Source organism: Bufo gargarizans, chromosome 5 (assembly GCF_014858855.1).
Source record: "Bufo gargarizans isolate SCDJY-AF-19 chromosome 5, ASM1485885v1, whole genome shotgun sequence".
NCBI classification, from domain to species: domain Eukaryota; kingdom Metazoa; phylum Chordata; class Amphibia; order Anura; family Bufonidae; genus Bufo; species Bufo gargarizans.
In genome coordinates this window covers 478,637,444-478,653,319 of record NC_058084.1, presented here as the reverse complement: position 1 = coordinate 478,653,319, position 15,876 = coordinate 478,637,444, and the positions used below count along the sequence as shown (strand labels likewise).

Genomic DNA, 15,876 nt, shown 5'->3' with positions numbered 1-15,876 from the left:
TGCCTCCGGTGAGTAGCCAAATCGAGAGAGAAAACTAGAATATTGTCAAGATAGACCACAACATTGGAATAGAGTAAGTCTCTGAAGATATCATTGCCGAATTCTTGAAATACTGTAACGCTGGGGCATTGCTTAGTTCGAAGGGCATCACCAGATATTCATAGTGACTGTGATGGGTGTTAAAGGAGGTCTTCCACTCGTCCCCTTGACGAATTCGGATCAAGTTGTAGGCCCCACGCAGATCTAATTAGGAGAAGATCTTAGCTCCTCTGAGGCGGTCAAACAACTCTGGAATAAGGGGAAGAGGGTATTTGTTCTTGACTGTGATCTTATTTAGACCCCTATAATCGATGCATGGCCGGAACCGTCTTTTTTCTTCATAAAAAAGATGCCAGCGCTAGTCGGAGAAGATGATTTCCGGATAAATCCTCTATCAAGATTTTCTTTAATATAATCAGACATAGCTTGTGTATCTGCTGGCGACGGTATAAATACGACCACGGGGAGGTGAAGAACCAGGTCAATAGGACAATCATAGGGCCTATGTGGAGGTAACGTTTTATCGAAGACGTCAGCATAGGCATGATATGCTGCAGACATATCTTCAAGATTTGGTGGTACCCGGGGTAACCGAGCAGGCTGAACAGGAGAAAGACATTTTTCCAGGCAGGACTGTCCCCAATTAAACACCTCTCCGGACTTCCAATCAAGAACAGGTTCATGCATATGGAGTCATGGTATCCCCAAAAGGAGAGGAGGAGACAGGCTTGGAAGAATTAAGAATTACATTTCTTCTGTATGGAGAGCTCCCATCTGTAGTTTCACAGGTTCAGTAGAAAATTGTACGGACTCAGATAGAGCCCTTCCATCGACAGATGACACCATCAATGGTCTCTGCAGGCGTCGGACTAGAAAACGATATATCGATCCACTATGGCTTGCTGCAGGAAGTTTTCTGCCGATCTGGAATCCAGAAGAGCTGTCTCCGTGATCTGATTATCTCCAAACGACAAAGTTGCCTTCAGAGTGAGGGGTAGAGAGGAATTATCTTCAGCTAGGGCTGCCTCTCCAACAGACCCTAGGCTCTGGTGTTTCCCGGCTTCAGGGGACAAGCATGGCGAAAATGATCAGAACCACCACAATAGAAACAAAGTCCTTTAGCACGGCGGTGGTCATGTTCCTGTTTAGTCAGCCTAACTCGGTCGACCTGTATGGGCTCTGGAACTGCAGACAACATGGAAGGCTGAGGGGTAGGAGCTTGCTAGAGGGAAGATGCCAGGCGAAAAGGTCTCCCCTCACGCATCACATCTCTAGCACGTTCCTGGTACCGCAAATCCATTCGAGTAGCCAGGGACATGAGGTCATCCAAGGTAGAAGAAACATCCCCTCCGGCCAGCTCGTCCTTAATTTTTCCACAGAGATCTTCCCAAAAGGTAGTCACGAGGGCCTCATTATTCCAGCCTAGTTCAGAGGCCAGCGTACGGAAATGGACTGCATACTGGCCCACGGATTGGCTCTATTGACGCAACTGCAGTATAGAGGATGCGGCTGAGGTGGTGCGTCCTGGCTCGTCGAACACCCTGCGGAAGGCTTCTAGGAAGGCCTGTAGATCCATTATGACTGGGTCATTCTTTTCCAAGAGAGGGTTGATCCAGGCCAGTGCCTCTCCAGTAAGGTATGACATAAGAAAAGCCACTTTGGATCGGTCCGAGGCAAATTGGTGAGGCAAGAGTTCAAAAGGAAGGGTGCATTGATTTATGAACCCCCGGCACTGCTTAGGGTCACCATTGAAGCGTGGAGGAGCTGAAAGGCGAGGTCGAGACCCTGGTACATAGTAGGATGGCGGAGCAGGAGCCGGGGTAACCGTGGCAGAGGGACCCGATGATGCTGGGTTAGCAGACGTCAGGTCATTTGGACGCCTATTTACATTACGTAAATATGACAGGATTTGATCCTGGCGCTCACGCTGTTGGGCCAACTCCTGGTTAACTCAGTGAGACTGGGAGAGTTGAGATAAGCGAGGTTCATGGCCTGAGCAAACTGTTATGCAAGCGGGTGTGGACCCACTGCGCCACTTACTGGCTATAAGCAACTACCTGGTTTTCACTAGAGCCTCTGATGGTGAGGATAGGCTTGGGCCGTTAGGGTAGTTGCTAGGTGCCACACCAGAGCAGTCCCCGAGTCAGTGGCAGCTGACCAGGGGGTCAGAGATATTGGTGCAAGCACCGAGGGGAAATACATGGTCAGGGCAGGCAGAGATCAAGCAAGGTCCGTAAATGAAGTCCGAGGTCAGAGGCAGGCGGAAAACAAGCAAGGTCCGTAAACGAAGTTCGAGGTCAGAGGCCGGCAAAATCCGATAATTCTAAAAGCAGGGTCCGGTACACAGCAAAGCATAACTTGAAAAACACCTTCACACTTGGAACTAGGCAAGCTAGTGACCATGAGTTGCTCAGGCATCTTCCTGTGGTAGGAAGCACCTTTAAATACTTCCTGCAATCCAGCCATAGGCTGGTGAGACAAAGGGCGTGTAAGTGCTGCCTCACAAGTGAGGAGAGACACACCCATGCAAGCCTTAACAACAGTACAGGTCTCCAGCAGGAAGTAAACACTGGCATGGTGCACAGATGCAACAGTTAAGCTACCTGCTGCACACGCTTGGCAGCAGGAGGGAAAAAGGGAGCCCGGCGCCCGTAGGTAGGGGCAGCATCACTGCCACGGACTGCTGGGGTAACAGCAGGACTATGTAAACATCATCACTCCTGGCTCTGTGAAAGTGCAGAGGGCGCAGAAGATGCAGAGAGAGCAGAGTCTCTAGGTGTAACGGCAATGCCCCTATTGCTCCTAGAGGCTAATTTGCATATATTAAAACTATATATTGCATATATTTTATCAGCAATGTGGGCACATATGAACATGGGACCAACACGGGTGTCTTCAGCTGCCAAGCGCACATGTAACAGGTCAGCCAGTGTCATAGGTACAAATCTGCTGAGAGATGCCCTTTAAACCCATATTCAATATTTTCTGGAGTCTGGAAGAAACATATGTTAATGTTTCCAATTTTACCCTTTCACTGCCAAGACGGTGTTCACACTTTTGACACAACACAACCTTAAGGTCCATTCATATGTCCGCAATTCTGTTCCGCATTTTGCATTTATTTCTATGGGGCCGCACGATGTGCAGCCCGGATTCGGAAATGTGGATCGGCACTTCCGGGTCCGCAATTCCGTTCCCGAAAAAAAATAGAACATGTCCTATTCTTGTCCGCAATTACGGACAAGATTAGGCATTTTTTTTAATTAAGTGCCGGCGATGTGCGGTCCTCAAAACACACACGGATGTGTGAATGGACCCTTATTTATAAAATAAAATTAAAAAAAATCACATTATATCGCACTTTACAGTAATGGACGCCAAAAGTTTTGTAAAAAAAAAAAAAACATTAAAAATAATGGCTAAAAACCAAAATGTTGTTTGATTCCGGCAGGCAGTTCCGTTGCCTGAACTGCCTGCCTGATCAGGCAAACTGTATGCAAACGCATGTCATTTTTGCTGACTGATCAGGATCCTGATTAGTCTGAAAAATGCCTGATCAGTCAGAAAAATGTATTACAATACCGGATCCGTTTTTCCGGTTTCATCAGGCAAAACGGATCCGGTATTTTTTTTTCCTCATTTTTAAAGGTCTGCGCATGTGCAGACCGGAAGGACGGATCCGGCATTCTGGTATTTTGAATGCCGGATCCGGCACTAATACATTCCTATGGAAAAAAATTCTGAAATAGTTTTTTCGTCACATATTGTACTTCATGACACTGGTAAAATGAAGTAAAAAAAAATTTATTTTTATTTTTAAAAAAATACCAAATTTACCAATTTTTTTTTAAAATTGTAAATTTCCAAGTTTCAATTTCTCTACTTCTATAATACATAGTAATACCTCCAAAAATAGTTATTACTTTACATTCCCCATATGTCTACTTCATGTGTGGATCATTTTGGGAATGATATTTTATGTTTTGGGGATGTTACAAGGCTTAGAAGTTTAGAAGCAAATCTTAAATTATTTTTTTACACCATGTCCCATTTGAAGCCCCCCTGATGCACCCCTAGAGTCGAAACTCGATAAAAGTGACCCATCTAAGAAACTACACCCCTCAAGGTATTCAAAACTGATTTTACAAACTTTGTTAACCCTTCAGGTGTTCCATAAGAATTAATGGAAAATAGAGATACAATTTAAAAATTTCACTTTTTTGGCAGATTTTTCATTTTAATATTTTTTTTACTTTTACAAAGCAAGGGTTAACAGCCAAACAAAACTCAATATTTATGGCCCCGATTCTGTAGTTTACAGAAACACCCCATATGTGGTCGTAAACTACTGTACGGGCACACGGCAGGACGCAGAAGGAAAGGAATGCCTAGAGTAGAAACTCCATAAAAGTGACCCCATCTAAGAAACTACACCCCTCAATGTATTTAAAACTGATTTTAAAAACTTCGTTAACCCTTTAGGTGTTCCCCAAGACCTATTGGCAAATGGTGATGAAATTTCAGAATTAAAATTAATTGGCAAATTTTCCATTTTAATCCATTTTTCCCAGTAACAAAGCAAGGGTTAACAGCCAAACAAAACTCAATATTTATTGCCCGGACTCTATAGTTTACAGAAACACCTCATATGTGGTCGTAAACTGCTGTACGGGCACACGGTAGGGTGCAGAAGGAAAGGAAAGCCATACGGTTTTTGGAAGGCAGATTTTGCTGGACTGTTTTTTTGGACACCGTGTCCCATTTGAAGCCCCCCTGATGCACCCCTAGAGTAGAAACTCAAAAAAAGTGACATTTTAGAAACTACGGGATAGGGTGGCAGTATTGTTGGTACTAGTTTAGGGTACATATGATTTTTGGTTGCTCTATATTACACTTTCTGTGAGGCAAGGTAACAAGAAAAAGCTGTTTTAGCATCGTTTTTATTTTTTGTTATTTACAACATTCATCTGACAGGTTAGATCATGTGGTATTTTTATAGACCAGGTTGTCACGGATGTGGCGATACCTAATATGTATACTTTTTTTTATTTATGTAAGTTTTACACAATGATTTAGTCTTAGTGTTTCCATAGTCTGAGAGCCATATTTTTTCAGTTTTTGGGCGATTACCTTGGGTAGGGTATGATTTTTGCAGGATGAGATGACAGTTTTATTGGCGGTGATCGGAAATACACATGACGTACTGGTACATCATGTGTCCTTAAGTACCAGGACAACATGCCGTACCAGTATGTCATGTGTCCTGAAGAGGTTAAAGGGGTTGTCTCACCTCAACAAATGCATTTATCATGTAGCCAAAGTTAGTACAAGAGACTTACTAATGTATTGTGATTGTCCATATTGTCTCCTTTGCTGGCTGGATTCATTTTTTCATCGCATTTGTATGGATCTGGTAGCCTTCAGATAAGAACACAGCAGCAGCCTTTTAGCAGTGAAAGCAAAGCAATGGTTGTCTTTTATTCTTGACAAAACAATAGGACAGTAATCGGCAGTGACCGGCTTGCCCCAGCCGGCGTTAAAGAAACAATAAATCCCGTATCTATAGAATCACAAAGGTATGGTTTTGCACAGTACCGTAACCCCACGGGGTGTATGTGGACCTCGCTTTGTCCTCAGTCTTTCAGGCACTGCAACTCCAGCTCAGACTCTAATCCCAGAAATCCCTCCACAAAGATCAACAGTCAGAGAGGCAATCTCCCCCACCTGACACTGCTGGCTGTTTTTTGTAGGCCAGTCAAGACCCGGCCTGGAACGTGGGAAGTAGTCACCCACCCAGCGCTATGACTACTACCCAGTAAGAGCTGTCCCGGATTAGCATTCCCATACAGCTTACCCGGCCTATGCTCCACAGAAAACCTAAAATCCTGTAGAGCTAGAAACCAGCGGGTGACACGGGCATTGTTACCCTTTTTCTCCCTTAGCAATTTCAGAGGGGCATGATCTGATACCAGCTTAAATTTCCTCCCTAGGAGGTAGTATCAGAGGTAATCAAGCGCCCACTTAATGGCCAAGCATTCTCTCTCAATTATAGAAATAATTCCGCTCTGCCCGGGACAGCTCTCTGCTGAGGTAACACAAGCGATGTTCCTCTCCATTTGTGACCTGAGATATCACTGCCCCTAAGCCCACCTCTGATGCATCTGTCTGAATGATAAACTCTCGGGAGAAGTCCGGAGCTACCAAGACTGGGTGTCTACAGAGGGCCGACTTAAACTTCTGAAACGCCTTTTCAGCCTCTGCGTCACGGTGTGGGAGGGAAACACCACACCAAGCATAGACTTAGATCCCACACAGCCCTCCACAGTCAGAGAGGTAATCACCCCCACCTGACACTGCTGGCTGTTTTTTGTAGGCCAGTCAAGACCCGGCCTGGAACGTGAGGAGTAGTCACCCACCCAGCACTATGACTACTTCCAGTAAGAGCTGTCCTGGATCAGCTATACTAAATAAACTAAATGTCAACCACCTACTGCCGCTGACACACCTGAACTACAGGCTCCTACTTCACCGAGGCCAGGAACCTCGGCGACACGTATCTACCATCAACGATGGTCCCTTGTGCCTTCCTACACATTATACACTGCTCGTTTTCGTGCTGCATCGGTGGCTAGGAACTGTTGCGCATGCGTGCCTATGCATATTCCCATGGTCCCGGTCTCCAGAAATGTCAGCACCTTTTCCTATAGTGTGGAAGAACGGCCACCGCTGCTGGACTGCAGGGTGGTCATAACCCTGGAGCAGTGTATAATGTGATGAAAAAATTAATCCAGCTAGCAAAGGAGACAATATGGACAATCACAATACATTAGTAAGTGCCTTGTATTAACTTCCTCTACATGATAAATGCTATTGGCTGAAGTGACACAACCCCTTTAACAGTGAATGAGATAAGAGACACCAGGCAAAACTGAAAGACTGTAGTATGCCTAGTGCTGGGTCAGAGGGACTGGAGCATAACGCAGGCTGCTCCTTAGGGTGCATTCACACGACCGTATCTATTTTGCAGTCCGCAAATCACGGATCCGTAAAATGTGTTTTAAAATTTGCGTCTCTCCAGAACATATGTGGACAGCATATGGATGAAAACAGTGTGCTGTCTGCATTTTTTGTGGTCCCATAGAAATGAATGGGTCTGAGTGCGATTTGCAGATAGGATGATGAGCGAAAAATCGTTCGTGTGATTGCACCGTTAGATTGGAAACACGAGGGCGGATTCCTGTCCTGTATACTAGGTTCTGTCCCAAGCATTCCTCTGATTAGACCATTATGTAAATGTGGACATTGACAAACTTACCTGTTGAGCTTTAAGACCCCGGAAGACATCACAGATGTTCAATCTGCATACACTGCGCATCTCATTAGCTGTTCACAATAAAATGGTGCAAGAAATGATCGCTATGTGTACAGCAGACTAGCAACACTGCGCCTGTGCCTGCGCTATTTTATTAGTGAGCCCTCTTTAGTTTAGGAGGCTTTATGTAGATTTTTGCCCCAAGAAACAGACCAATGGGCTGTGTCTGGTATTATACTAACTGGAATGCTGCTGAGCTGCAATACCAGACAGAGCCCGCACACAAGGGTGGCGCTGTTTCTAGAAAAAAATGTATATCTCACTTATTTCTAATCCCATTCAAGCCATTTAAAGGGAATGTTTATAGAATATTTATAGCATCAGAAAACTACCTATTCCTTAAATCAAGTTTAATCATTTTTACAATTTGTGGTGTTTTTTTCTTAAATTTTCTATGTCCCTATTTATGTAATTTTTTTTTTATCATAACTCATTAAATTTTCACACTGGCCAAGACACAATGGACAGGAGCGGACCCCACTGACTTCTATGTGCAGAGGTCAAGAGGGAGTAGAGAAGCTTTAATATCAACTATTGTGAATGGTGGATGCTGTGTTATCTAGAAAGAGGTGATATCTGTCATTGTGATCCGGACTGTGATTATAATAAGTTACTGAAAAGTTACCTGTACAGGACAGGAAGCATAACATCATCATACCCTTCAGTCCTAGCTCCTGCTGACGAGTCCACTGTAGTCAGTGGTGAAAAGGGTGGAGTACGCCATAGTATTTCTACTTGAGTTGTACGTTCCTTTTTTTTTCTAAAAGTTGGATCCCAAATGATCCGACTTTTGCAATCAATTTCCTATCATGGTCTTAATGCGCTTAAATGAACGAATCAATCCGCTCTAGAAATTGTCTTGATAAAAAATGTAATAATAAACCTACAGTTTATGTCTGCAGCTCCATCCAAGTCTCCATGCAGGCCTATGTGTTTCTATGGTTACAGACTACAAACTCTGTGTGTAGTCAGGTCCTGCCGCCAGGACCTCTGCCTAAACTCATGACTGACAGTAGAAGAGAGGGAATGGAGATTTGATTGGGATCAGATTACATCCAAAGTTTGAAGCTGGTAACCATGGAAACCCATAGATCTGCATAGAAGCTGTATACACAAAAGGCTATTATATAGGGTATAGGCTTAGTAGGGACCCCAGGAGCGGTTGAAACACTGCAGCTTGGGTTTGAGTGAATAAAGCACCCACAATTGTTTTTTTTTTTTTAAAGGGAATGTATTACCTTGTGTTCTTTTTACCGATTAATACCCAATAATATGTTTTTATTTTTCTGATTGTATATTCTTATTCTATTTTCTGTGCATCATTATGGGGGGTGGCCATCTTGCCTGAGCTGCTGTTAACCGCGTTCAGAGATACGGTATGCTCTAGGGCAGCCATGATGAACTTAGGAACATGTAGTCTGGAGATGACTAATTGATTTTCTATGGGAGAGTGTACTGAGCATGCTCTGTGACCTGTACAGAGGTCATGGTGCAAAAAGGAGGAGGAAAGCTGTGGCTTCACCTATCGGTGAATGGTAGATGGTCTGTTAGCTATATATGTAGTTGATACCTTTCATTGTAATCCTCCCTGTGATGATAATGAGATGACTGCTGAGCAGTGATGGCATCAGAACATAAAGTGCCAGTCTATTATACCACTTTTTTTTTTTTAGCATAGTGTAAAAATTGGTTTAAACAATGGTCATTTTTTGACAACACATCCTATATTTAATAAAGACTATCTGCAGAGCTGCGCTATATTTTAGGTGCAACTGATGCGATATTGCAAAAGTCTACATACCCTTTAAATAGATATACTTTTCCTTAAAGGGGTTGTCTCACTTCAGCAAACTAGCATTTATCATGTAGAGGAAGTTAATACAGGGCACTTACTAATGTATTGTGATTCTCCATATTGCCTGGATTCATTTTTCCATCACAATATACACGGCTCGTTTCCATGGTTACGACCACCCTGCAATCCATCAGCGGTGGTCGTGCTTGCACACTATAGGAAAAAGCTCCGGCCTCAATAGGGAGCTCACACAGGCTAGTGCTATTTCCTATAGTGTGTAAGCACGACCACCATTATGGATTACAGGGTGGTCATAGCCATGGAAACAAGCAGTGTATATTGTGATGGAAAAATGAATCCAGCCAGCAAAGGAGGCAATATGCAGAATCACAATACATTAGTAAGTGCCTTGTATTAACTTTCTCTACATGATAAATGCCATTTGCTGAAGTGAGACGACCAGTTCATCACCAGTTACATTGTAATAAATACTACATGTAGCCAACGCAATAGCAGCTTATACTGTAAGCAGTGAAAATGTGCTGAGTGACTGAATGACATTCTTTCAGGTAGTATTAAAATTGATTAAAAAAAAAAAATATTTCCAAAAATCGATGGCAAAATGAAAAAAAAAGAAATGTCCATGACCTTAATGACTAAGCCCCTTATGAATGAAAATGAATTCACTCATTCCTCTCTCACCGTCATTGTGGAATGGGCATGACTGCTTGATTCAAGAAGGAATCAAAGAGCCTTATAAACGGGTCATTGTTTTTTTTCAAGATCTTTATTGCAAAAGTGAGCGTCCCTCTGACTGACCACCTCCAGACATGATTTCAAAATATCGCAAAACGAAGTACGAAACAGGATTTATGGCGGAGCGGTCAAACAGTTTGTACATTATTCAGCATGACATCACAGTTTTATGGTTAAACAGGAAATGCGGAATAAGAAGGATGAAAACGTGACGGAAAGTTAAATCTCAGTTACAAGCAATAATGTAAATGTTCTAGTCTTGATAGACCTTTTTTTCCCCTCATTATTTTGCCCCATTCAGACGACCGTATGGCCGCCGTGCCGATGTTGCGGAATGCAAACAGCGGGTCGGCAATACACGGGCACTGGCCGTGTGAACGCCGTGCTGCTGTGCGGACCCATTGACTTGAATGCGCAAGTCACGGCAAAAAATAGGACATGTTCTATCTTTTGGGGTGCGGAGGCACGGATCTGAAGCCCTCCAAAACCCTTCCGGGTCCGTGCCTCCGCAGCACAAACGATAGGACATGTCCTATTTGTTGTCGTATGTTGTGGATCGTGGACCTATTGAAGACAATGGTTCCGCACCACAGGACGGAGTGCGCATGGCCGGTGCCCGTGTATTGCGGAGACGCTGTTTGCGGTCTGCAACATGGGCACGGCAGCCATACGGTCGTCTGAATGGGGCCTTAGGTGACCGTGGGCATATCCTCGCTCAAATGGGCCATTTATTGCATATAAGACAGGTAAGAAATCAGAATAAGTTCAACTTCCTGATACTTTAAGGGTGCCCTCTTAAAGGGGTTGTAGCCAAGATACAAACTCATCTCCTATCCACAGGACAAGGGATAAACATCTGATCGTAGGGGTGTGACCTGTGGGACCCGTCCCCTCTTCTTATAACAGCAGGTGGATAGAGGCTGAGCATGCCCTCTGCTGCTCCATTTATTGTCTAGGGCACTGCTGAAGACAGCACTTGGCGATCCCTGGTAGGCCCATGAAGAATGAAAGGAGTGGCAGCGCATATGCTCGAACTGCTGTTTCATTAAAGGGGTTGTCCAGGTTCAGAGCTGAACCTGGACATAACCCCTTCTTCACCCAGGCAGCCCCTCTGAGTTGAGCATCGGAGCATTTCATGCTCTCCCTTGCCCTGTGCTGAATCGCGCAGGGCAAAGGCTAATGCAGTGACGTACTGGGTCTCTGTATGGGAATGCTAGGCAGAGGCTTCCACCTAGCAGTGAGCCCGGCGATGTCACTGGCACTAATGGGAGGGCTTTAGGGCTGCTCTAGCCTGTAAAACAGCCTAGGGCATCGCTAAAGCCCGCCCATCAGTGCTGGTGACGTCACTGGGAACACTGCTAGGAGGAAGCCTCTGCCTAGCAGTGTAAAAATATAAACAAAACAGCCCTGCGAGCAGCCGCTAGTAAATGTACCAAGGTGTCTGGTCATCAATGAAGGGCTTGGGTGGAGCACCATGGTCCATTCAATCAGCTGATTAGCGAGGGTGCCAAGAATCAGACCTCCACCAATATGATAATGATCACCTATCCTAACCAGAGTCCCAGATAACAATGGAATCAAAAGTGGACATGCACTTGTTTCCTATGGTTGGAGCTTGGACTCTAAGGCCTCTTTCACACGGGCGTTGCGGAAAAATGTGTGGGTGCGTTGCAAGAACACGCGCGATTTGTCCACGCAAGTGCAAAACATTGTAATGCGTTTTGCATGCGCGTGAGAAAAATTGCGCATGTTTGGTAACCAAACCCAAACTTTTTCACAGAAGTTCGGGCTTGGGATCGGTGTTCTGTAGATTGTATTATTTTACCTTATAACATGGTTATAAGGGAAAATAATAGCATTCTGAATACAGAATGCATAGTAAAATAGCGCTGGAGGGGTTAAAATAAATAAATAAATAAATTTACTCACCTTAGTCCACTTGATCGCGCAGCCCGGCATCTCCTTCTGTCTTTATCTTAGCTGTGTGCAGTAACAGGACCTGTGGTGACGTCACTCCGGTCATCACATGATCTTTTACCATGGTGATGGATCATGTGATGGACCATGTGATGACCGGAGTGACGTCACCACAGGTCCTGTTCCTCCACACACCTAAGATGAAGACAGAAGGAGATGCCAGCTGCGCGATCAAGTGGATTAAGGTGAGTTAAAAAAATAATAATTTAACCCCTCCAGCGCTATTTTACTATGCATTCTGTATTCAGAATGCTATTATTTTCCCTTATAACCATGTTATAAGGGAAAATAATAATGATCGGGTCTCCATCCCGATCGTCTCCTAGCAACCGTGCGTGAAAATCGCACCGCATCCGCACTTGCTTGCGGATGCTTGCGATTTTCACGCGACCCCATTCATTTCTATGGGGCCTGCGTTACGTGAAAAACGCAGAATATAGAGCATGCTGCAATTTTCACGCAACGCACAAGTGATGCGTGAAAATCACCGCTCATGTGAACAGCCCCATAGAAATGAATGGGTCCGGATTCAGTGCGGGTGCAATGCGTTCAACTCCCGCATTGCACCCGCGCGGAAAACTCGCCCGTGTGAAAGGGGCCTAAGAATCGCCTCCAATGCTGTTACAATGTGACAGTGGTTTCAGTTCAGCATGGCACAAGACATAGCGCTGCCATCTGACAGTACTAGTCATGGATTTCTACCTAACCAGTGCAATATATGTATAGAAATACTAACTGTAAGTCATGTGGTGTATCTTTTGGTTACAAATATAGCAACGGTTAACTTGACACTTAACAGGTTAAAGAAATGCACTGTTTTGGCAAATTTTAAATTTGAAACCAAGCACAAAAAACACTCAAAGCGTAAGGTTTGCTGCAACTGTGTATTTAAAGGCTATGGAAATATTTGGAGGCATTTTTTTATTATTGCATTTGGGTTGGTCTTTATTAAAAATTTACAGCAGTTCTTGTAGTACAGGGGTTAACTGAGAGCGCATGACAGACTTTCAGTTTCTATTTACCTGCAGAGCTGGCTGCTCAGTCTGTAGCCCCGTTCTTTGACCTCTTTACAGCACATGAATACTCAATACAGCTCCAGTTATAACACTATGGCCTAACAAAGGAGATCACAGATAAGGGATTCACATGAGCAGTCAGATGACGGGACTCAATGTAAACTCAGAACCTGCTGCTCTGCAGAATCACAGATTACACCATTATACTGTAAAAGGGGCTGAATATTTTTTTTAAAAGACCAATTGAAAAAAATGATATTTTTAGCCCAAAATGAGAATGCAACAGTAAAAAATAAAACTGGTGTCCATAGCCTTTAACGTGTTATGTGTCAAGTTAACACTTGCGACATTTGTATATTGCAGAGTCTCGGAAAGCATGTCATCCATACCTGCTGCAATTTCTGCCATATGTCCGCGGTTTTCAACCTGTCCTTATAATGATCTATACGTCATAACAATTCTACAAACTCAGCAACCACTTGGGACAGGACAAATCTATGGTGACGTCAATGTGCCGCTCGCATGTGCCTCCAACAAGTGCAACGGAGGACAAGACCAGAAACAACGGATCTGTTCTCTGCTGCCAATTATACAGGATGAAGTCGGGGGCTTATTTATTTTCGTAAAGCTGCCAAAGGCAACCATGTGTCCCACTGACTACCCTGAAGATCGCAGTGGCTCCTCGGACCCTCTGTAATCTACTGGAGGCATGTGTTGTCTATTTCTGTAGGAAAATTCAATCAAAGCTGATCTTCCAGGTCAGAGGTCAGTAGACTGAAGGAGTCCATGAGCTTGGAGATTTGCAAATTATAGAGCTTTATACCTTTAGCACAACCCCAAAATGTTGTCCCTGGTAATCATTGCTACCACTAAACCAATGGGTCATTCAGATCAGTGGAGAGGTGTGGATAGTTGGTGTGGGGGGCCCTACAGAACACTGCAGTCCTGGAAATTGTGGAGGTCCCAGCTCAGTCCACTTTTCAGGTCAGGGGCAGATAATCAAGGCCACAGATTCATGGTCCCCAAGTGGTCACTACCTTTAGGGACAGCATGCAGTACCACTGTGAACCTGATACCTAAAACAGGCCATAAACATGAAACTTTTGTCGTTGGACCCACCAATGTTGCTTCCAACCTGATGTCCATGGTGATAATATGACTCTCCAAAGGGATCCAACATATTTATGTGTTTGATTCGGTTACCCATGATATAAGAGGCGCCAGTTTTATCTGGCAGGTTCCTAGTGCCCTTCCCTTCATAGAATCAACATGCTCCTTGGCCAGATCCAATTAACTGTGGTAACGCAAGATTTGGGGATGATATCTCATGTCTATAACCAGCTTACAGTGAATGTCCACTCTTGAAAACCATTTTATTTATGCAGTCGAAATAGATCTAAAAATCTGTACTGATTCATGAATACATTTTATACAGCTCTATTTTGCAGATACAAAGCTTTAAATCCCCTGGAGTTAAATGTTCAGTTTCTTCCTACCTGCAGCCACCACTAGAGGGAGCTTAGGAGCTCAATAAAATAGGATGTATGCTCTGAAGCTCTCCCTAGTGGTGGCAGCAGCCAATTATCATTTAGCTCTATATTCATAGAGGGGAAATTCAATATCTGTATCAGAAAAGGGTAGACTCCTATAAAGAGAATTAAAGAACGTGGGACCTGAAAGTGACCTGGTGTTAAAAGCGGGGCATTCACTTTACTTCAGTCCCGAGTGCCAAACCTGGTGTCTGGGAGAAGTTATTTTAGGTATGGGTATATATTTTTGTTTACTTAAAGTGATTTTCCAGGAGTTCAATACCTATTCTTAGGATAATTCATCATTATCAGATCATTTCCCTACCCTCGTCACCTCCGGCCGCACCGGACATGACGTGACGGGGTAGGGAAATTTCACAGCAGAGTTAGCTGGACAGTGGCCGACACTGCGCATGCGCCGGGAGCCTCACCAGCCGTTAGGGTAGGGAAAAGTTACGGGCCAGTGCGCAGGCGCAGTGATCGGATGGATGTTCTCAGCTGGACACCGGCCGACACTGCGCATGCGCTGGGAGCCTCACCAGCGGTTAGGGTAGGGAAAAAGCACTGGCCCGTAATTTTTCTGTTCCCTAACAGCTGGTGAGGCTCCCAGCGCATGCGCAGTGTCGGCCGGTGTCCACCTGAGAACATCCACCCGATCACCGCGCATGCGCACTGGCCCTTAGTTTTTCCCTACCCTAACCGCTGGTGAGGCTCCCGGCGCATGCGCAGTGTCGGCCGATGTCCAGCTAACTCTGCTGTGAAATTTCCCTACCCCGTCGTTTTGCGCCTGCGCGGCGCACCACACCTCCGGCACACCTCCTTACGTCATGTCCGGTGCGGCCGCATCGCAGCAGGAAGTGACAAGGGTAGGGAAATCTCACGGGTAGGGAAATATAACGGAACACCGGCACCCTTACAATCAGCTATTTGAGGAAGCCACAGACCTCCACTGATCAGATAATAGGTCATCAATATTGTATTCCCGGAAAACCCCTGTAATGTCCTATTACGAGGTGATTCCATTTATTACCTACTCAATATTGGCTACTTCCTTTCATTGAGTATTACCCTCCATATTCTTCGGCCACCCTATATGTATCACATATTGCTTCGATCAATTATGAGTCCAGGTATTATGGGCTTTGAAATGTCAAAATGAATCACACTTAAGTGGCCCAACCCCGAATGGATCATGGACATTCTCTGTTTATTGGATGTACAATTGAAGACAAAACACAAAACATGTCTGTATATGTATATATATATATATAGATGTATATATTACCCACCCCCCTTTTCCGTTGCATTGTTTGTTTGTTTTTTCTTGTTATTTTTTTAATAAACGTTTAGACAACTCGATCTCGACAGAGATAACATATACAGAGACGGAGC

The 15,876-nt window shown here is 44.4% G+C and overlaps 1 protein-coding gene across 2 annotated transcripts in view; it reads right to left on the bottom strand.

Moving 5' to 3' along the window:
* Window positions 1-15,876, bottom strand: part of PPP1R9A (protein phosphatase 1 regulatory subunit 9A) — a 218,122-nt gene that overhangs the window by 37,301 nt on the left and 164,945 nt on the right. The gene's annotated exons all lie outside the window — the stretch shown is intronic.